This window comes from Girardinichthys multiradiatus, chromosome 20 (genome assembly GCF_021462225.1).
Source record: "Girardinichthys multiradiatus isolate DD_20200921_A chromosome 20, DD_fGirMul_XY1, whole genome shotgun sequence".
NCBI lineage: Eukaryota > Metazoa > Chordata > Actinopteri > Cyprinodontiformes > Goodeidae > Girardinichthys > Girardinichthys multiradiatus.
In genome coordinates, this window is record NC_061812.1 from 15,920,684 (window position 1) to 15,942,258 (window position 21,575).

At 39.1% G+C, this 21,575-nt stretch overlaps 1 protein-coding gene across 3 annotated transcripts in view; it reads left to right on the forward strand.

The window, feature by feature from the left end:
• The first annotated feature begins 835 nt into the window (after positions 1 to 835).
• The window catches only part of ppp1r16b (protein phosphatase 1, regulatory subunit 16B), a 110,837-nt gene continuing 90,097 nt past the window's right edge, over positions 836 to 21,575 (forward strand). The window contains exon 1 of one of the 3 annotated variants that reach the window (XM_047346990.1): positions 836 to 997. The gene's annotated coding sequence lies outside the window, so the exon portion shown is untranslated. Of the gene's footprint in view, positions 998 to 18,543; positions 18,665 to 21,575 lie in introns of those variants that run through there. The other 2 variants (XM_047346985.1, XM_047346988.1) reach the window with 2 other exon arrangements.

The following is a 21,575-nucleotide window of genomic DNA, read 5'->3' on the forward strand; positions in this document are numbered from 1 at the left end:
AAGGTTGCGGTTCAAGGTGGAGGGTAGTACTTTTTAATTTACCAGAAACGTTTAGATGAAAATTTTTTCAACCTTATATTTATATTTATAGTCATACCCTACAAATCTGCAGCTCATTTACAGCCATCTTTGAAGAAAAAAGGAGTAGCTCCTGCAGTCAAAGTAATATTTTTTGTGTTTTAAACAGCTTATTTTCTGAGGTGTAAATAGAAACAACCACAATCCAATGTTTGTAAGAGGTGCTACATGTAGATAATGTTAATTTGAAACACATCTCTCAGGCTTTAGCCTATTTATGAAATATCTGTGAATTTCACAAGCTCCATCTAACTTTAATTTTCATTGTAAACGCTGGTAAAAATAAATCACAAGTTTATGGTAAGAAAACAGCAGCCTGTCTACTAAACCCTCCACAGCTGTGAAAGCACTGGTCAACACTACCGCAGGCTAACACACTTACAACACTCACAAAAATGTCCAGGGTAGGTAAAAGTTTGGTAAAAAACATTTCGGGTATCATTTTCGAACATGCGTTTAATTACTCCTGTGGCCTTAGGACAAATTAACCCATCCCTGGTCTAAACTGTAAATGGGTCACAGTCAGTTTAGATGCAATTTTTATTATCACTATTATTTTATTTTCAAAGCTACACACATGTACGTTCAGAAAGGAAACTGTTTGTGTCTTTTTTTTCTTGCTGGGGCTCCCTGATGATGCTTGCCCCCTCTAGGTGCGCCCCTGTCCTCCTCTGGATCTGCAGCCGCTCCTCCTCCCTCTCAACCCCGCCCCCTAGGAGTGACTTGAAGCGAGGAGAGGCAGCGGACCCTGCAGACACACGCACACACACACACACACACACAGACACACGCTTACACACGGAGCTTTTCTTGCCAGTAATGTCGTGTCTTCTCTAACGGGACAAGTTTAACCCTGTTGGATACCACTGTCCTCTCGTCCCTCGCCTCCAATGTGAACATCTTAACCCGGACTGAGGAGGTGAGTGCATAAATTCAAACATGCTGCCAGTTTTGGTTGTTTTGTTATATTTTTCCGGGGGGTGAGCTCCGGACCGGTTGTTGTAACTGAGGGAAGAAGCCGTGTTTTTCCCCCTTTTTTTCCACTGGAGGAAGAGGGAGGCATGTCCGGCTTGTTGGAAGCTGACTTTGTCGTTCTTCGTGTGTAAACAAGCGGTTTATCAACCTGTAGTTAAGCCGGAGAAAAACGTCGCTTCCGCTGTCTGTTACATTCAGCAGCACGGTCTGAGATTAGCAGAGCAGCTCTTACATCTCCTGCATGCTGCCTCTACGCCACTGTACTTACACATGGCTCTGCCTGCAACTACAGTGTTTCACCTCTGATGCGGTCCATAGCTGGGACGGTTAAACACTGTCTGGAATGTTTGGACCTGCACAGATTGATAACTTTTTAGGATGCTGACCGATCATTTGCAGGTTATTTTTTTGTTTGTTTGTTTGCTTTTAAGCCTCAAATCTTCCCTGGAGGAGATAAACTTTGGAATTGGAAATGTAGCAATGTGAACATGAGATTCTGCTTATTTTGCTTGAAGTTAAATCTTCCTAGTTTAATCACTGATTTTATTACTTATTGTTTCAAACTTTATCATGTGGAATAAAAAGCAATCCCTAAAATTTACTTAAGTGCTATATACCTTGAGATACTCCAATCATATTGAGCAATTTTCACTTGATTACCTTTAATTGGTGATCGGCTGCTCAAACCACATAAAAAAAAAAAAAGTATACATATATTTATTCCAATCCAAAAAATGTAAAATGTAAATCTACTTATTATATTCTGTCTATAAATAAACAAATGAACAAACAAATGAACTCTGATATACTTTTTTGAGCTTAAAACACCCTGGCAAAGATTGTTTAGAGCTTCACTAGGTTAGGAAAACTTGGAGTTTAAATTTTGTTCTTGTAATGATTATACTGGTTGCAGATAACCCACATTTCCCTCATTTGCCTCTAATTTGCATCATCACAATGCTGTCACTAAACATCGTGGCATGCTTTTGGATTTGGGCTTGTTAAATTCTTTGTAACTACTTTGTAAGTGATCACTTTCCTCTTTGAAAGTTCTGAAAGTTCATCCAACTGGTCAAACATATTCTAAGCATGCAGGGCATTCATACATGGCATTTGGAATACAGTAACCTACATTTGCATAGTGATATTGCATGTATTGATATTTCTCTGATCTTTATAATTTGATGGATTACGCAGCCTTACATTAATGTAAAAATGGTAATAATCCTATAATCGTCTCATTTTCTTTTGGGCTCAAAACAGCTACCTTCATCAAAGTGCCTACTGTACAATTTGTTTTTTTGTGTTCCTTAAAAATAAGTGGAATCGGTCACAATTAGAGCTGCAGATTATATTGAGTCACAACCATTGTTGCAGTGTCAATGTGTGCAATATCACAAAGGACACAAACAGCTTTGATGCAAGTTTTGGTAGGGTATTATATTTTATGTGCCATGCATTGAAACTCTGCTTTGCCAATAACATTTGGCCAGCTGGATGGACATTTATTGTCCTTTTTGCCCATCCTAAATCTAGATCTTAGAGAGAGATTCTTCAACTCAGGGAGAGTTTTAGGCCATTTTAATGACGGAAAAGAAAGAGAGTAGTGAGGAAAATAATAAATAAACATCCTCATCACAATATTTAGCAATAATAAAGTCAATGTCATGTGTTCCCGATAATGAGCAGCCCAGAAGATCAGAGCTCAAGGAAGACTGGAAATCAGAATTGGCTAGGAAAATCATGATCAGTGCATCTTTGAGAACGCTTAAAAAAAAAAATTTTAATAGCTAGATATATCTAAAGTTTATATTGCTGCTACATTTGATTTTAGGGAAATTGTGTGTTTTGATTGTGAATAACAGATGTTCTGCAACTGTAGGTGAAAAGTTTGTTGCATTAATCATCCTGTCATCTTGTAAACATTGCAGAACAGTATTCATACGGCAAAATAAATGTTCCTTATCCAACAAACACCCTAATGCCTGACATGGAGGTTGCCAGTTACAGAAAATAAAGCAGGCAATCTGTTTGAATTAGTTAATGTTATATTTAAATGTAAATACCTTTTAAAAATGAGTTGACTGTTTCACCTGTGTGAAATTTTCAGAACTGGTAACACAGTCCTTTCAATGATGCAAGTTCTTCAGATGGGGCTTTTAAGCAGTTCAGTCCCCTGTTCACTCTCCAGCATTCACGAAGTATTCTCAGCTTGTTGGTCTCCTTGTTGTCTGATGTGCACTTAGTTAAGACAGGTGGGCTTCCTTCCTTCCTGTGGTGGCCCTTTAAATCTCTGATGTGTAAAGCCGTTCTCATTGCTCTCCTTGTAATTTCTCTTAGCATCTGCACCAGCTTTTGGCTCATGTTGGAGAGAGACATGCAGTCCCCTAGCCTATTTATTGAGCAAGTGTGTGGCATTGATGATTGGCATTTATGCATGCAGACATACCTGAAAATGTCCCACAGGCTCACCTCAAAACGTGAAAATTTACAACTCATGGCTGGATAAATCTTTTTCCGATGTCAGATATGGGCTTTGTTTTTGCTCGCTCAAGGCTCACGGATTTATATGCTGTATGGCAAGTATTCACTGGACTTAATGACATTGATATATGAAGGTCTAATTGGAATGGCCACAAAATAAACCGTTTGTCATTTTAGCTTGGAAACATTGCATTGAAGCAGGTCTTGTCCTGCATAAATAAAGTTGATAAGCTTGTTTGAATTTGTTTGCTTTAATTAATTAATTAATTAATTCATCATAAGACTGGCCTTATTTTTGATTTACCTATTATTAAATATTAAAAAAAAAATAATTTTTATTTTGTTTTATTTATTCAATTTCTTTCAAACTATCAGTTCCCTTTCCGATCCACCCAGAAGCAGTTTCAGACAATTACCCAAGCAATATCATGTGTTTTTAGCAAATAAAGAGAATTTCAGATACACTACATATCTTACTTATGTGCAATATAAATACTTTTATGCCTAGCACAAAACCTTGTGGGACACCACATGTACCCTTCAGTAAGTCAGTCAGCTTTATTTATCTGAACATATTTATATCTATTACTACAAAAAAATAACACAATATATATGTGAATATATATATAAAATTTTGTATGTGGATTTAGTTTGGTGCTTTAACCTCTTGGAATGTCTGTTTGTATATGTACATGTGTCTTTTTAATTAAAGAAAAAACTAATCAGATAACTATTTTAACCATCATATAGGCCCTGATTTTAAGTTTAAATAGGGCATCATAATTCCTCTGGAATTTAGATTTTGTAAGAGTGCACACGGTTTATAACTCGGGGACAGTTGTTAAAAAGCCTCCCGTGGTTTTGGGGGTTGTGGCAACATTCACAAAATGAATGCATGCTTGTGTAAGAAAACTGAAATTGATACTGTGCCAATGGTGACTTTCTCCCTCCAAGCCATTTAAGCCCTGATTCAGTCTTTCCAAAATGCCTTCAAAGAAGCTATTTATGATTTTTTGCACTTTTCAAAACATTGAAATATGAACTTAATATATTTTTATTACACAGATTATTAGACTTGGGTACTCCTCCAGACTACAGGCAGCAGTTGCTCTGATATTTAAAGCAGTAAATCATTAGTCTTTCTAAACCATTTTGTAATGGCAGAATTAGATTCCTCTGAGTGTCTGAGTGAGCAGCCTCTGATCTCTGAGGAGCCCCACTGCTCTCCTTCACTACTCTCTCTTCACTGATAAACTGCCTCCGTAATATATTCTCTGTAGTTTTGTAGCATAACTGATGTTTAATTATTCTAACATGGTGATTTGGCTGTAGCTTATAAAATATTAACACAGAAGTAGCCCTGGAGACACAGCGAAATACATCGGCCTGTCTTTGAGTACTTTGAATATGACTGGATGTTGAATTGGATGGCAAAAGAAGTAAAGGAGCACAAACATTTGTTTGTGTCTTGGTATGAAGTGCAAAATCTTTACCTTAACCTCCTGCTGCTAAAGAAGTATTTTGTAAGCAGTGCCTACAACCAATATGTTTGCTCGCTATTGAAAAGAGATTAAAGTAGATCAGCAATCTGATTAGAGACAGCGATGAGCCACAGACTAGCTAATCTGTGGTGTTAATACAGAGACAGGCGAATCTCAGGGCAGTTACTGAGGTCCTAAGAGGCCCCAAAAGAGCACATTTTTGTCATTTCTTATGTGCTTAATGTGTCTTCAACTTTGACAATTAATTAAAAGACGGTTTGGTTTAGTAGTCACTTTGTTCAATTTGTAAGAGAATTAAAATCCCAGAACAAAAATACACAGATACAAACATCCAGTCGGTTTTTTGTATTTCTATAATGTGCTATAGGAAAATGTAGCAGTCTACCAGCTTGCCAGATGCTGAATTGGCAATATTTCCTACTTTTCATTGTAAAAGTTCTCCAAATCAGTGAAAATGGACAGGACCTCTCATGCCTTCTGCCCTCTTCAGGACTCCGAAGAGTTTCTCTTGGCTCTAGTTGTAGACTCAGGTTAAGCCTGACTCTTTAATTTTATTTTTCTTCTGTAGAAGATGTGTGCTTCGACTTACTGTGTGCTGAAAATAAAATCCCTCCCCCTGAATGTCATGGGTCAGAAATTGGCAGGTAGTCATTTGGTATTGTGGGTATGGGATTCGTCTAGTGATACCTTGTAGATTTGTTCACGTTTTGTCAAATCTAACAAGGACACATTCTCCCACATGGTTAAAACAATTTTGGATAGTTTCTTTGGAAGAATATGTTGTTTTGCAGAGATTGCAAAGATTTTTGTCACAGGGAGAACATAATCAGAACTTGGCTAAAACTCCAGCAGCTACCTCAGTTTGCTGTTGGCCCTTTGGGGGCTTCCCTGACCAGTTTCTATTTATTTATTGTTAATAAATATTGTAGAAATGTTCATTTTCCTTTGATGCCACTGTTGCCTGAAAGCTACAGTTGAAACCAAATATTTACATTCACTGTATAAAAAGACACATAGCATGTTTTTCGCATTGTCTGGCGTTATGTCAGGCTAACTATTTTCTGTTTTAGGTCTGTTAGGATTGCCAACATTGTTTATTTATTATGATATTTTTTTATTTATTTGTTAAAAACCAGTATAATGAACAAGATCATTCTCAAAAATTATTTGGAAGTTTACATATAGTGAGATGTCTATGTTTTTAAACATGATGGGTAAGGCAAGATGGCGTTTGTAAGCTTCTGATTGGTAATTCACAACAGTTAAAAAATCTGGAGACACACGTGAATGTATTTTATGGGAACATAATTGAAACAAATTCATCTGGTCAGATATCAGGAAGAGAATTCTGGATGTCAAAATCTGGTACATCTTTGGATACAATTTCCAGATGTCTGAAGGTGCCGCCTTTACCTGGTCATGGGAATGTCCTGCAATCGTAGAGGCCATGAAGGAAATGGGTTCTGTTCCTCATAGATGAAAGCATTTTGGTGTGAAATGTATCAATCTCAGAAATAAAGCAAAAGACCTTGTGAAGATCCTGACTGAAGCTGATAAAACAGTTTCATTATCACAGTGAATTAAGTCCTGTCCCACTCATGGAGCAACACACAAAGCATTCAAGGACCTGCATTTTTGCAGACATGACCCGTGGTCTGATGGAACTAAAATTACTAAATTATACAAAAATGTTTGGATTTAATGACCATCGTTATACCAAGAAAAGTGGGAAGCTTGCAAGATTAAAAACACCAACACAACTTTAAAGTATGTTGGAGGCAACGTCATGTTGTGGGGATGTTTTGCTGCAGGAGGAAGTGTTGCACTTCACAAAACAGATGGTATCGTGAGGAAAGAGCATTATCTGGAAATATTGAGGCAGTATCTGAAGATAGCAGGCAGAAAGTTAAAGCTTGGACACTACATGGGCAATGACTCTAAGCTTGCCATCACATTAGTGACAAAGGGACTTAAGGACAACAAAGTGATTTTTTTGTTTTTGTTTTTTGCCCTGATGTCAAGCAAAGTTCTAGCAAACATTTGGGAGAAGATTATGGACATAAACCCAATATGTTTAACCCAAGTCATACAATTTACCTGGCAGTTTTAATAAAGAAGTGTATGTAAAACTTTGAATTTGAAAGAAAGTAAAAATAAAATTTCTTTATTAATTATTATGCTAATTATTCTGGCACATAGGACATAGACTTACTTTTCTCAATGCTTACTGACCTGAAACAGGAAACGTTTAGTTTAATCATTGGTGTCAGACAATGAGGAAACAAAGGAAATGCAGTGCATGAATACAGTACATGTTAACATCTTGTTTCAGCTGCATAATGTTGGTGGATTTTTTTGTATCTTTCTCCTGACTGATACCTTTGTATAACAAGACCTATTTGATCCTTTGTAACCTATGTGCAAGCCATGGCTTTGGCTGAGGATACAGATGAAGAAATGTGAAAGTCCTACCAGGACATCTAAACGTTGCTTCAGGCTAATCAGATTTGCTGTAAATGATTGAAGGTCTGTGATCCCAAGGAGACTGAAGGCTGTAACTAAATCAATAAGCTGGATCAGCTCATTGGATAGACAAACTTTATTTTAAGAAAAAGTAAGACTTGTCTTGGTCTCACCAAGCACCCAGCATCATTTAAACCTGAAAAAAACTTTTTAACATGAATAAAAAGTATCAAAACACTAATGTGTCCTTTAGGAACACAGTCTTCAGATGGTGCAGTGCTTGGATAGTTGCCTTATATCTGGGTTCAAGGGGCAGCAATGTTGCCTGTATCAAATAGTAACACTATAAAAGTAATAGAGCTGTTAGCTTTCCTACAGCAAAGTCACCCATACAGTGAGTCTCTAAAAGGCCTTTTAATGTGCCTGGGGTGACTTTCTGTGCTGCACTGTCCAAGCTATTCAGCTGAGAAGAGAAGGGTCTGACACTTGTCTCTAATTGGTGGTTAGCTTTGACTTCCAGCTCCATTACTGTGTCCAGAGTAGATTGAATTGTATTCAGTCAGCCTCTTCTCACCATCTGCCTAGTGTGCAATAAAGCCAAGTCTTGCATCATGAACCGATTGCTTGCTGTTGCTTTTTCTCTTCTAAATATGGAAAATCTTAGAGCTGTAGCTTAGAATGGTGAGAATCTGTAAAATTACATCCTCAGCATGCTTAAGAGGAAGCTGTTTTGCTTTAAAAAGTACAGATCGACTCTATATCAACCTCCATGTTTGCATACCAACATCTGTGCTGCAGTTGGTTGGGCTCCAATTATGGCAAAAGGGAAACCTCAATTTACTTTCATGCATAATCCGTGTCTTTGGCACATCAAAATTTAGTTGCATTTTCTTTCTGACCTGGCCCTGTGTGTACAGCTCATTGCATGTTTTTGTATTCGAGCATCTGCTGCAGAGACTGATCCACCAGTGGGAGTCAAAGAAGCGAGATTGTGGCTTGCAGTCTTTGTTCAGGAAGGTGTTTGACCGAGGGGGGATTGAAAAAGTTTTTTCCTCACATTGTGTAGAGAGCAGAACATTTCTCGAGTCTAGCTTTGTGTTAGTACATGAGCCATAATATGGCATTATAGTACATCAGGGTGCATTAAGGCTAGGGCTCTTATTCTGTTCTCCTGATGAGGAGAAAGTCTCTTATCTTAGATGAACACAGCTGTTGAGCTTCAAAGGCAAAATTCAGTCAGGACTGAGCGTGGTGTGTGTCTCTGTGTGTGCTTTTTGATAGAGATAGGCCCTTTAATGTCAGCTTTCCTCTGTCTTGCCTCAGTGTCTGCACCATGCACACAATGGCATAACACTGACCGCATGCTCCGGTGCCTGGTTGTTCCTGGCTGTGCCGAGACTGCTGTTACTCTGTGCATGTGTGTGTCCGTAAGAGGCTTGTTGTGGTTTGTGCTCTCATGATGCTACTTCTCTGTAGGCCTTAAATACTGTAAGTTTGAGCAAAGATACTTCTGCATGTTTGCCTTGTGGCCTATTTTTAAGCTTGGCTCAGTGCTTACTTTTTCCCTGCACACACACCTCAAAGATGAACACTGTTAACCATGAATGTTCTGCTGTGGTGCTGTGGCTAGCTAGTGCTTTTCACATCTCATTTTAAGATGGTGTCTACATCTCGATGCCCATATATGCTTCCTGGCCCGTGGAGGTTTCTGCTTTAATCTGATAAAACTATGTTGGCAGACCAGAAATACAGAGATGTGGTTATATATCCATTGCTGTGATTCACAGTCCCACACAGATTTAGTCCACTTCATTTTTGTCCTGTTTGAAGAACCTCTGTAAAAACTATGTCAACCGCTTTGAACAAGAGTGACAGCATAAGGTATTCCAACTCTTGTCGGACATCTGCTCCAGTTGAAGTGAACCAAATAGTTCTGATGCTAAAACGCCTTAATTGCAACCAAATGAGAAACGGAGAAATAAACTGGTGATTGGAATTGGCCCTGAACAGTTTGCCGGTCTGAGAGGAAAAATCTTTATTTTTGAATGCACTTTACCTTTAACAGCACAATTGGTTTTAGAAAATGTTATTGAGGCTGTTTTCAGTATTAGTGAGATTTTTAAAAATAAAGTCAGACATAAAAGGTGTAAGAAGTAATTTATCAGGAAACATTTATTTTTCAGGTCATGTTGAAGCATGTCTGCGTTTCACTAAAGCTATGAGAGAGCAAGAGAGAGCAGGTAACAGAAAGGCTGAATGGAGTACAGTAACTTTCCTTTGTTTTTTTTGGACTTTTGAGCATCTGTCATAGAACATGCTGGATTTGGAAATGTTGGCAACTTTTTTGAAATCTCAGGGTTAAGGTAAGTATCTTCATTCTTTAAGGAATACATGAGTAGACTGATGTTTTAATAAAGCTATCAATGTTATTGGCTCTACTTGCTAATATAAAACGCTATGGGCAGTTTAAAATGTCATTTTTGTGATCCCTTTGTCTTTGTTTTCATATAGAAAACCCAGTTTTAGAGTGACTGCTCTTTCACAGGCATGCCACATAACATTGTCTCTTCTAATATAGGTAATTAATAACTGCTGTCAGTAAGATGCCCGGTAATATGTTCTTATATAGTAGTTCTGAAAGAAAACAGGAATCTGCTAAAATTGGTATCAGTAGGTCAAAGCTTTACAACACAAAAAACAGCCCACAACTTTATGATTTTTGCATCCTGTTACATACTATTTCAGTTGAAAAGTGACTTTGGCTGCAATAGAGCAACTAAAAATGCATCACGAATTAAGACAGATATTGTTCTAAAATTTGGAAAGACGGATGACTTTTTAAAGTTAGAAATGTATTTGTAAATGACAGCACTTTAATTAAATGTATTCTGCTGGATTCATTGTGTAGTCAGCCAACTGGTTGAGTTTATTTTCGTACTCCATTCCTGTAGGACGATTGTCACTTATACAGACTATATACACACACACCCGAGGTAGACCTGCTCCATTTTATTGTGGCTTTACTGCTCTTTGCGTCATCATTGTTCTTTGGACAGACTTTTATAAGTGAGAGATAAACCATAAAAACCTGTGTTTTAATTCCTAAAAAAACCTTCTGGGACTGAAATCACTTGGTATTCAGGTCAAAATGGAGCTTTTGTTTCTGCCCAAACACGCTACTCGTGGTAGCTGCAGTCTCAGATGGCAGCAGCCTCCCACAACACACACCGCAAACAATGCTCAAGAGTGGGCAGAGGCAACACAAAGAGCCAAAAGGCGTTGACCCTGACCTCCACTAAACTCCACTGATCGCCAATTTAAACAACAGATATCTAATCTCCCAACCCAGAGGAGCTAAACAATATACTGCCAACATCATCATCATGGTAGTGACTTCTGCCTTCTCTTTGTCTTTAAAATAGATTATAGATTTAGAAAATAATAGAAACAGACAATCAGATATATCAGCGAAATGATCCATGAACTGAAATAGGGAAGATTTACAATATAAAAATCCCAACTCTATGAACTCAGGCAGATTATGCTCATTTAGGAGAGTTAAACTGGGCAGATGGGAGGAACAAACTGTGGAAGTATAATCTCATGCCTTGGTTCAGACTTTGCTTCTTTGAAAGTAACAACTGCATCTTTGCTTTTCTGATAAGTGAAATGACAAATCGCCTACTCCTGCTCTGTTCATGCATGCAAACACTGGGACAGTGCAGGAATGAGTGTGCACACTTCTTCGTTTCGCAGTGGATTAGAAGTGACACTTACTGCAGGCTGGCTGTGTTTAAGCCTTGTTTAGTCTAACTGGGTCTTAGCCGAGAACTCAAACCATCATTAGGCAGCAAAATGACTCAACACTGGGAGAGATCTTCAAATACAGAGTGAGCGGTGGCTACAGAGGGGAAAAAAGATTAGCATTAACCATTCTGAGGAAAATAGGAAACATGAAATAAGATAAAATGTTCTCAGTTTTCCTAAAGTGACTTGATTGGCTACTGCAGGTTGGAGAGCCTGGAACCTCTGGGCCAAGGCGTGTTGTGGTCAAACCCTTTGAAAAAATAAACAGATACGTCTAACATAAACACGACTCGCTGGTTGGTCTGAAGCAGATTGACAAATGGACTCACCCAGGATAGGAAAAGCACAGCAGGCCTCACCACATGCTCCTCTGCTGCTGTCCAGAGAATCTGCACTGGTCCACTTTTTGCTCCTCAGACATAAAACTGTCCAATTAATGGGACAGAAGATCAACGGGCTCTATCCCTGGGAAATGTTCAAATTCTGAAAGCTCTGGATGTCATTTTGGAGCTTTAAACCTTTGTCTTTTCCTTTGTAAACCCCTGCAGACATGCATGCTGTTCTCCTGATGCAACAGAAAGCAATAGACATGTGGCGGCAGATAAAATAAAAGTAACAAAAGAATAGAAGGAGCCACCACAAAGCAAAGAAGAAAACAACGAGAAGCAAATGTAGCCTACATATACCAAAACAGCTTGAAACAAATAATTAACTAGTTTTTGGTCACGCCAAGGCATGAGTCGTTGTCAAAACATAACTGCTGCAGAGAGGAGGTAAATTATATCCCCCCTGAGGTAGCCTAATGGACTCTACAGCATGAATACAGAGGGATGGTTTCAGATCTAAAGACTGGAGCTCCTAATACAGTGTCTCAGGAGTTTTTGGGCACAGCTGTTTACACATAGCATGTGAGACAGCTGGTCGAGATGCACTGATCAGGCTTTTCCAGGCTGATTCTGATTTTGACTGATTCATATTTTAAATTTTATGGATTATGACACATATATAAGAAAGAAATATGTGCTGAAGATTCTTTGCTAGAGGTTAGTAGATTTTAATCCAACAGAAAATGAATGGATTACAAGATTATTCCTATCTATGCATTAAAGGATATGCCTCAACCTGATGTTTATTAAACTGAGAAAAGAACATTAGAAAACATGCTGTTGGTTGACATGTTTATCAAACAAAACTGATGGAGTTTTTCGTTTTGATGCAAGTAATGAAAGAGGGAGAAAAAAAATCAGATTTTTGTTTTTGTTTGACCCGTTGATCACCGATCAGAGACGATCAATGTGAAAACTGTCTGGTTTTCATCTCTGGATGATTTATTGCTCCATTCAAACTTTGAGAGGATCTGATTTTTGAGTAACTGGACAGTCCCCGGCTGTCGAAAACCCCCCAGTTCTGGTCATTAGTAGTTTTCTTGGTGCATCTAGTCAAAAGGCTGAAATAATCCCTACTATTTATTACAAACCCCAACCACAACAAACAAAACTACATGGATTTATTTTTTCCCATTCCTCTGCTCTCTGAAAACCTTTATCTGCTGCCTTCATTATTTTTCCCTCCAAAGAGAATCCCATCATTGTCTGATTCTGTGCTGAGATATTTTCTCCCATCATGGTAATCTAAGGTGCTTAAACAGGAGGCAATGGGACTTGTTTTCCTGTGTCTTGTTTCTTCAAAAATGTTTGTTCACTTCTCATCATGGATTGGACGTTTCAGGTTTTTAAAATTGTTTTAGGACAATCACAACTAATTGGGCTGCTAAGATCACATCAGTTATTACTTGTTTAAATGCTTCCTAATAAGGCCAACATGTGACTTGTTGACATTTTTTTAAACTGTAAAGGCTAATCAAACCAGCTGATATAAGTGTTTATTGATAAAATTAGAGGCCGTCTCCTCTGTATTATAATAGTTTTCCTGATCCTGATGGCTTCTTTCTCTCTTCTCTTAAAACAACTAACTTTTTTTACTATTTCTGACCTTAAGAGAGAGAACTGCTCTGTTTCGAGCAGTTCTGTGCTGTGCCATGTGTATGTGTAATTGTTTTGTGTACGACTGGACTGCATATTTCAAGCTTCAAAGTTTAGCTTCGGGTGTTATATACTTTAATTGAACCAGTTGGTCTCTGGGATTGTTGGTTGGTTGGTTGTTAATGTTAGGTCATTTATGTTCAAGAATTTGGTGAGATTAAAAAAAAAAAACGGAGTAGGTTTCTTATAAACTTAAAGGTTTTGGCTTAAGTCTTTCTCGCTCTGCACCAAACAGTCTCACACACATCTAAACCTGTTTGTTCAAAGATGACAATATTTCATGAAGTTTTACAGAGCTAAGATTTACCATGGTTTTAATATGGGTAGAAGCACTGCATCATTATAGTTATATATTATAAAGTTTATTCTCTGTAATGGCTTAATGTGCAGGTTACATATTATTTTCATTTAAAAATGTTTTAAACTTTCTGTGCTTCAGCAAGATCACTTAAAAAGTCCTTTCCCTGACATTTTGTTTGGGTCCCTTGGGTTTGAATATTCAGTGTGGTTCAGAGGGGAAAGCACATTACCTTCGTATCTCAGAGGGAAAAATCTATATTTTTATCTTCTGACTTCAAATAATGCTGCCTTTGATGAACCTTGGAAGTGACAAGTTGTTTTTTTTTGCTCTTAGTGTTTGCTAATAACTGCAATTTTTTTATCCAGTTTGGTCTCCTCATTTCAGAAATAAATGGGTTATGGTAACTCTTTAAGTACTTGTCCGTGTACATTACCTTTGTAGTTTCGAAATGTCCTATCAGTCACTAAATGCATCTTTATTAAGAATAATAAAATAGAAAACGATAGGTTTATTTAATGTTGGCCTCTAAAAGCCCTGTAAGACACAGAAAAAGAGGGTCAGTGAAGTTATCACATGACTTCAACTGGTCTATTATCTGGCGCCAGTCCCCTATTGCATTAGGCGTTCTTATATGTGGTGTGCACTGGTTTAATGACATGCTTTTGAAACTGCAACAATTTAGTGTCTTCAGGACAATTTATTATCTATTAGCCAAAGTACAGAAAAGGGAGCACTGATGGTTGACAACCAAGTAATTCCTTGTTGGCTTGTTGCGTAATGTGTGCATTGTCATATGTCAGGCTCAGGTCTGCTTAAAATAGACTGAATATTTCTACTTTATGGTAATTCAAAGTAGATAGTGACTAATTTCATGAAAGTTTGTAACTACCATTATGGAAATCTGAGGAATTAAATGATTGCTGTGCTTTTACACATTAGAAGTACCATGCACATTCTCCTGAACCCTGGTCACCTCTCCTTTCTACACCAGAAACCAAACAATTCTATCATCCCACACCGGTAAACAGAAAGGTTTTATCGTGAGATGCGTTAATCAAATGTATCTATGCCTCTACATGCAATGTTTGCAAACTGTATGCTGTTCTGTTTTGACTTTGCCTGCAGAAGACTTCAAACCAGCCTACATAAATGTCAACAAAGCAGGGTAATACTGTATTCAAACGTACCTTTACAGATGGGTTGTTAGAGCTTGTTAGAGCTTGTTGAGATGTTTGCTTTATGTTTTACTTTCTTTTTCTTCTAAATCAAGTCAAGCAGACATGTTCTGAATGTCTTTCCTGTTTTAAATCACATCTTTGTTTTTTGTATGATGCATGACTAAGATAAATGTTTAGAATAATGTTTATGATTCTTTAGCAAATCAGACTTGCTTAATTTGCAAGACACCTTACACTGACAAAAACCCTTTCTGCCTGTAGGAGTCTTTGTTTTGGTAAGAAAATATGTTTCTTTGGATTGAAATTATTACAAATGGAATAACTCGTACTATGCAAATCTGTAATGTTGAGGACTTCTATAAGCATCAGTGCATTAATCATAAGCGTATATAGACCTCAGAACTCAGTATCTGAGATGTTTCACAACCTATCAAGTATATAGTATATTTAGATTACTTAGATGTAATAATATGTGTAAATGGTTTGCATATGATTTTTTTTAAAGAATTGAAAACTATTCCTTTGGTAATTCTTGCCTAATAACCATATACAGTGTTTAACCCTGCCTCTCCTAGACATAGCTACTGGCTGAGCTTCTACTGTGACCAACTGCATGGGCTCTCTTCATACTCTACACTTGAAAACTGGCTCAAAGCTCATCTGCTTAGCTGTCTTTCACTTCTAGAGGAAGCCACTAAAGGACCTACTACCCTTAATGTTTTATTTTCTTTCCCATAGAAAGGACTCCTGGATCAGTGCTTCTGTGTTCTTTTTGTGTTCAAACCCCCAGTTGGTCTTGGCAGATGGTCGATCACACTGAACCTTGTTCTGGTTCTGGCTGGAGGTTTCTTCCTATTTAAAGGGGAGTTTTCCTTTTGCCTGTCACTACATGCATGCTCAGTATGAGGGATTGCTGCAAAGTCAATGCCAGCGACTGCTCAGTGTCGCTACATGCTCATCCAGGAGAAGAGAAATACAAAATAGTTATGCAATATTTAATGCCTAGCTTATATTATGGTAATCCTCATCACTTACCAATAGTGGATGAGCCCTGAATTATGGAAATAGCTTCAGTGGTTGAGTAGATTTTGGTTTTTCTTGAAGTGTTCGCCATTTTGAAAAGCCTGTAAAACTGTCCAAGTCACACTCTTGACTTAGACAAGGTGACAGTTATTTTGAATGTCCTTCACTTATTGACTATTTTACGTAGGTTTTAACACAACAAACCTTTAAAATACTGAGTAATAATGTTTTGACCATTTGCACCAGATGTGATAGGTTTGTGTGACATTTTTGCAATTTAAGGTGAGAATAAATGTTGGTGTCATAATTTTTTTCTCGGCAGAAATTGAATTTTTTTTAATAACATTTACAGAAATTATGAGTTTTTTTTTAGGCTTTATTTATATTTGATTTTCTCTGTAGCACTGTTTATAATGAATATCTAGATGTCCAAATATGTTTGACAAAGTTTTGCAGGGTGTCCTACTTTTTTTCACATTTCACTGCTTGTTGAAATCTTTAGGTGGTTTTACATTGCAAAAGCAAATACACACTTTGTATTAAAACAATCTTTATTTGACTTTGATTCGTTGTAAAACTCATCAGCATTTTTGCTTGTCCTGTTGATGCGCTTTAGATGAAGGACATGAAATCAGTTTGATGGAGCAATTTAGAAGATGTGGCACTCTGAATCCTTTATTAGAGCCCAAAATCAGTCTGACAGCAGTTTCTTGCACCTTGCCCACTACAGTGGAAGCAGCCTTATGATTGTGTGTGCTGGCTTTAGCAGACTTCATTGGTGTTTTTTTTATCATTCAGCCACCTAAAAATTTATGCTCCTCCATCATGCAGCAGATGGGTCATTACTGAAGGCATATGATAATTCGAGTTGTTATTTCAGCGCCTCTTCAGAGTGTTTCTGGAGGCCTGTTTGAGTTAATGACTGGTGACACCAGTATATGTCCTCAAGACAGGGCTGTTAAACCCTCATAGGCACAAAATGCAGAGCTGTCTTGGTTTGTTTAGTATGTTCTCAACAGGATCTAAGTTGCATTTTATTCAGTTAAAAATATCCCAACCCAAACTTAATATGGATTTACTCTTTAAGCTACTGTCATACTTGCCATGCATGTTGGCGAATGCAAAAACATGTCATGTGTTTAAATGTGAGGAAATAAAGAAAATTTTGTGGCACATGAATTCCTTTCATACATTTAAAGTATGTGGGGTTGCTTTTAAATTGCCCCACATAGCATCCGTGTGTATTGAGAAGGAGGGTGAAAAATTCAATATTCTACTATGAAAGGGCAGGACATGTTACTTTTGTCATGATGTTACATCTCATTTTATATTTCCCATATTTCATAATGTTTCGTTTGTAGCTGTGTTCAGACTTGGAGCTCATGATGATTATGTAAATCTTCATTACCAAAACTGATAAATATATTAAAAGCTCGTACTCATTGTCTTTTGCTACATTCGGGACCGGGTCGCGGGGGCAGCAGACTCAGCAGAGACGCCCAGACGTCCCTCTCCCCAGACACCTCCTCCAGCTCCTCCGGGGGGAGCCCAAGGCGTTCCCAGGCCAGCCGAGAGACATAGTCCCTCCAGCGTGTCCTGGGCCGTGTCCTGGGCCTCCTCCCAGTGGGACGTGCCTGGAACACCTCCCGAGGAAGGCGTCCAGGAGGCATCCGGTATAGATGCCCGAGCCACCTCAATTGGCTCCTCTCGATGTGGAGGAGCAGCGGCTCTACTCCGAGCTCCTCCCGGATGGCCGAGCTCCTCACCCTATCTCTAAGGGAGTGCCCGGCCACCCTACGGACGAAGCTCATTTCAGCCGCATGTATCCAGGATCTCGTTCTTTCAGTCATGACCCAAAGTTCATGGCCATAGGTGAGGGTAGGAACGTAGACCGACCAGTAAATTGAGAGCTTCGCTTTTCGGCTCAGCTCTCTCTTCACCACAATGGACCGGCACAGCGTCCCCATTACTGTGGCAGCCGCACCGATCTGTCTGTTGATCTCCTGCTCCATTCTCCCCTCACTCGTGAACAAGACCCCGAGATACTTAAACTCCTCCACTTGAGGCAGGAACTCCCATCCGACCTGAAGAGGACAGGTCACCCTTTTCCAGACGAGAACCATGTTAAAAGCATGAATTAAAAACGTGAGCACCAGGCGGCCTAGAATCCTGCCAAAAGATGCAGAAAGGTGGTGACATTATGTTTTAACACCAAACGCACAATAAAGCACAATATCCACCAAGACATCAGTAGTGATAGCTAAGTCTCCAGATTAGATTTTAATACATGAATTGGAGGTTATGCAGTTTGTGTTTGCAAACATAAATTAGGTTTAGCAAGAAATATACTTTGCATGACTCTAAGTGTGGATCTGCAGGATTTAAAATTTAGCTCTCTTATATGTTGGTTAGTAGGTCTTGTAGGATCAGTCCTGTTAGAGATCCACATATTAGAGATTACCGCCTTAATATCTTCATGCATGTGGTAAACAGCTTATCTCTTCTTGTGTAATTTCAGCTATTATGACAGAGTTGAGCTTATTTTTACATATTTTTAAAGCTGGAATACTTACAGGCTTTAAAACTAAAGTGATTTGATTGCTGTAACTCTTCTTGGCAGGTGGTCAGTGAAGGCATCATGTTGGTACCGCAGCACCTTGCTTTTTTCAATATGCAGGGTTTAGTCAGCCTACGCCCTGGATCGCTATGACAAGGGAGACGACGACCCAGAATCGAGTTGACCTGAGCGCTTTAAATCAAGACTCCACCAGAGGAAATAAATTCTCGCCCCACCAGGACGCCCAGCGCCAAGTAGGACAAGTAATCCAGACAGAATAAAAACGTCCTCTTAGAGGACGCTCACAGAGGGATAAAGAAGTGAATGTTAAGAAAGAAAGCAAATTTTGTTACTTGACAGCTTCAGCAGTAGTTATTTTTCAGTTTGTTTTCAAACTTTGCAGCAGTCTGATCAGTCTCATGAAGGATAAAAATGTCATATTTGAGGATTTGTCTTAAACTTGAGCATCTTTAGCACTAAATATAAATTGGTTGTAGTTGCTTGTTGCTTAACTTAGTGTTTGATCTTAAAGTTGCTTTAAATGCTCAGTTTCAGGCTATATTTTATTCAGGAAATTACGCTCAGATGGAGTAAAAAGCTTTAAAAGGAGGGATATGGGAATCATGCTTTCTGCTGTTTATGAAATGATAGGGAAACATCAGACTCCAATCAAAGCTGTTTATGGTTTCTCAGACTTAGGTTGTGGTGTATATGTCCACTTTCTTTTAATCTTCTGTCCCCTGTGCTGTAAATGTAACCTGTCCTCAACTTCTGCTGCCAATATTCTATTCAATATACACTGCTCAAACAAATAAAGGGAACACTCAAATAACATCCTAGATCTGAATGAATGAAATATTCTCATTGAATACTTTGTTCTGTACAAAGTTGAATGTGCTGACAACAAAATCACACAAAAATCATCAATGGAAATTGAATTTATTAACCAATAGAGGCCTGGATTTGGAGTCACACACAAAATTAAAGTGGAAAAACACACTACAGGCTGATCCAACTTTGATGTAATGTCCTTAAAACAAGTCAAAATGAGGCTCACTATTGTGTGTGGCCTCCACATGCCTGTAAGACCTCCCTACAACGCCTAGGCATGCTCCTGATGAGACGGCGGATGGTCTCCTGAGGGATCTCCTCCCAGACCTGGACTAAAGCATCCACCAACTCCTGGACAGTCTGTGGTGCAACATGACGTTGGAGGATGGAGCGAGACATGATGTCCCAGATGTGCTCAATCGGATTCAGGTCTGGGGAACGGGCGGGCCAGTCCATAGCTTCAATGTCTTCATCTTGCAGGAACTGCTGACCCACTCCAGCCACATGAGGTCTAGCATTGTCCTGCATTAGGAGGAACCCAGGGCCAACCGCACCAGCATATGGTCTCACAAGGGGTCTGAGGATCTCATCTCGGTACCTAATGGTAGTCAGGCTACCTCTGACGAGCACATGGAGGGCCATGCGGCCCTCCAAAGAAATGCCACCCCACACCATTACTGACCCACTGCCAAACCAGTTATGCTGAAGGATGTTGCAGGCAGCAGATCGCTCTCCACGGTGTCTCCAGACTCTGTCACGTCTGTCACATGTGCTCAGTGTGAATCTGCTTTCATATGTGAAGAGCACAGGGCGCCAGGGGGGGATTTGCCAATCCTAGTGTTCTCTGGCAAATGCCAAGCGTCCTGCACAGTGTTGGGCTGTGAGCACAACCCCGTGCAGGACGTTGGGCCCTCATACCATCCTCATGGAGTCGGTTTCTAACCATTTGTGCAGACACATGCACATTTGTGGCCTGCTGGAGGTCATTTTGCAGGGCTCTGGCAGTGCTCCTCCTGTTCCTCCTTGCACAAAGGCGGAGGTTGCGTCCTGCTGCTGGGTTGTTGCCCTCCTACGGCCTCCTCCACGTCTCCTGGTTTACTGGTCTGTCTCCTGGTAGCGCCTCCAGGCTCTGGACACTACGCTGACAGACACAGCAAACCTTCTTTTGCCACAGCTCACATTGATGTGCCATCCTGGATGAGCTGCACTACCTGAGCCACTTGTGTGAGTTGTAGAGTCCGTCTCATGCTACCACGAGTGTGAAAGAACCACCAACATTCAAAAGTGACCAAAACATCAGCCAGAAAGCATAAGTACTGAGAAGTGGTCTGTGGTCCCCACCTGCAGAACCACTCCTTTATTGAGTGTCTTGCTAATCGCCAAAGATTTCCCCCTGTTGTCTTTTCCATTTGAACAACACCATGTGAAACTGATTGTCAATCAGTGTTGCTCCCTAAGTGGACAGTTTGATTCCACAGAAGTTTGATTTACTTGGAGTTATATTGTGTTGTTTAAGCGTTCCCTTTTGTTTTTTGAGCAGTGCTTATATATATATATATATATATTTTATTTAATTTTTTTTAGAATGTATAAAACTATTTTTATTGAGACATTGAAAAAGCAAGATGAGGTGCATCCACTCAATACATGGTCAACTTTAATCAATGCCAAAAACGTTGTGCATATGATAAGACAATGGTTTTGAAACAGATTCTGTAACTCGCCTCACGGTGTGACCAGCAACTCCAGGCAGCCTACATTAGGACAACTGTTAGGCAGAAAGGAAGTCAAGCTGTTGCATAGGGAATATTTTTTTGAGTATTGCATGTGGAATATATGTTCACTAATATTAAATTATACACACTGCATGAACACAGTTTTGTAAACCACACACACAGGACCAGTAATATAAAAAAGTGGTACTGTCCCAACATATTAAATCTCTGTGCAGAATGAAGTACCTACCTCTGTGAGCTGGTGTGCATCTGTTTTACTCTCTGAACACAGCCGGGGTTTGTATCAGCTCGACTCCAACGACTTCAGTTTGACACGTCCAGGGGTCGTGTTTCGGTTAATGAACGCGGCTGTCAGAAAGGTCACAATCTGAGTGTAACAGCTAGAACTAAGCCCTCACTGTTTTTAATGGGCGCGTGTTTCTTCAACACCAGCCGAAAGGTTCAGGATAATTGGTTGTATGTGATAATGAGACCGTAGGGTTAAACTTAAGTTATTGTAAAGATAAAATCACCAAAGTTTAAAGGATGGTGTCAGAATTTGATAATGAAAAATAATTATTATTGTCATTTATTTTAACAATTTACTTAGCAGCTTAAA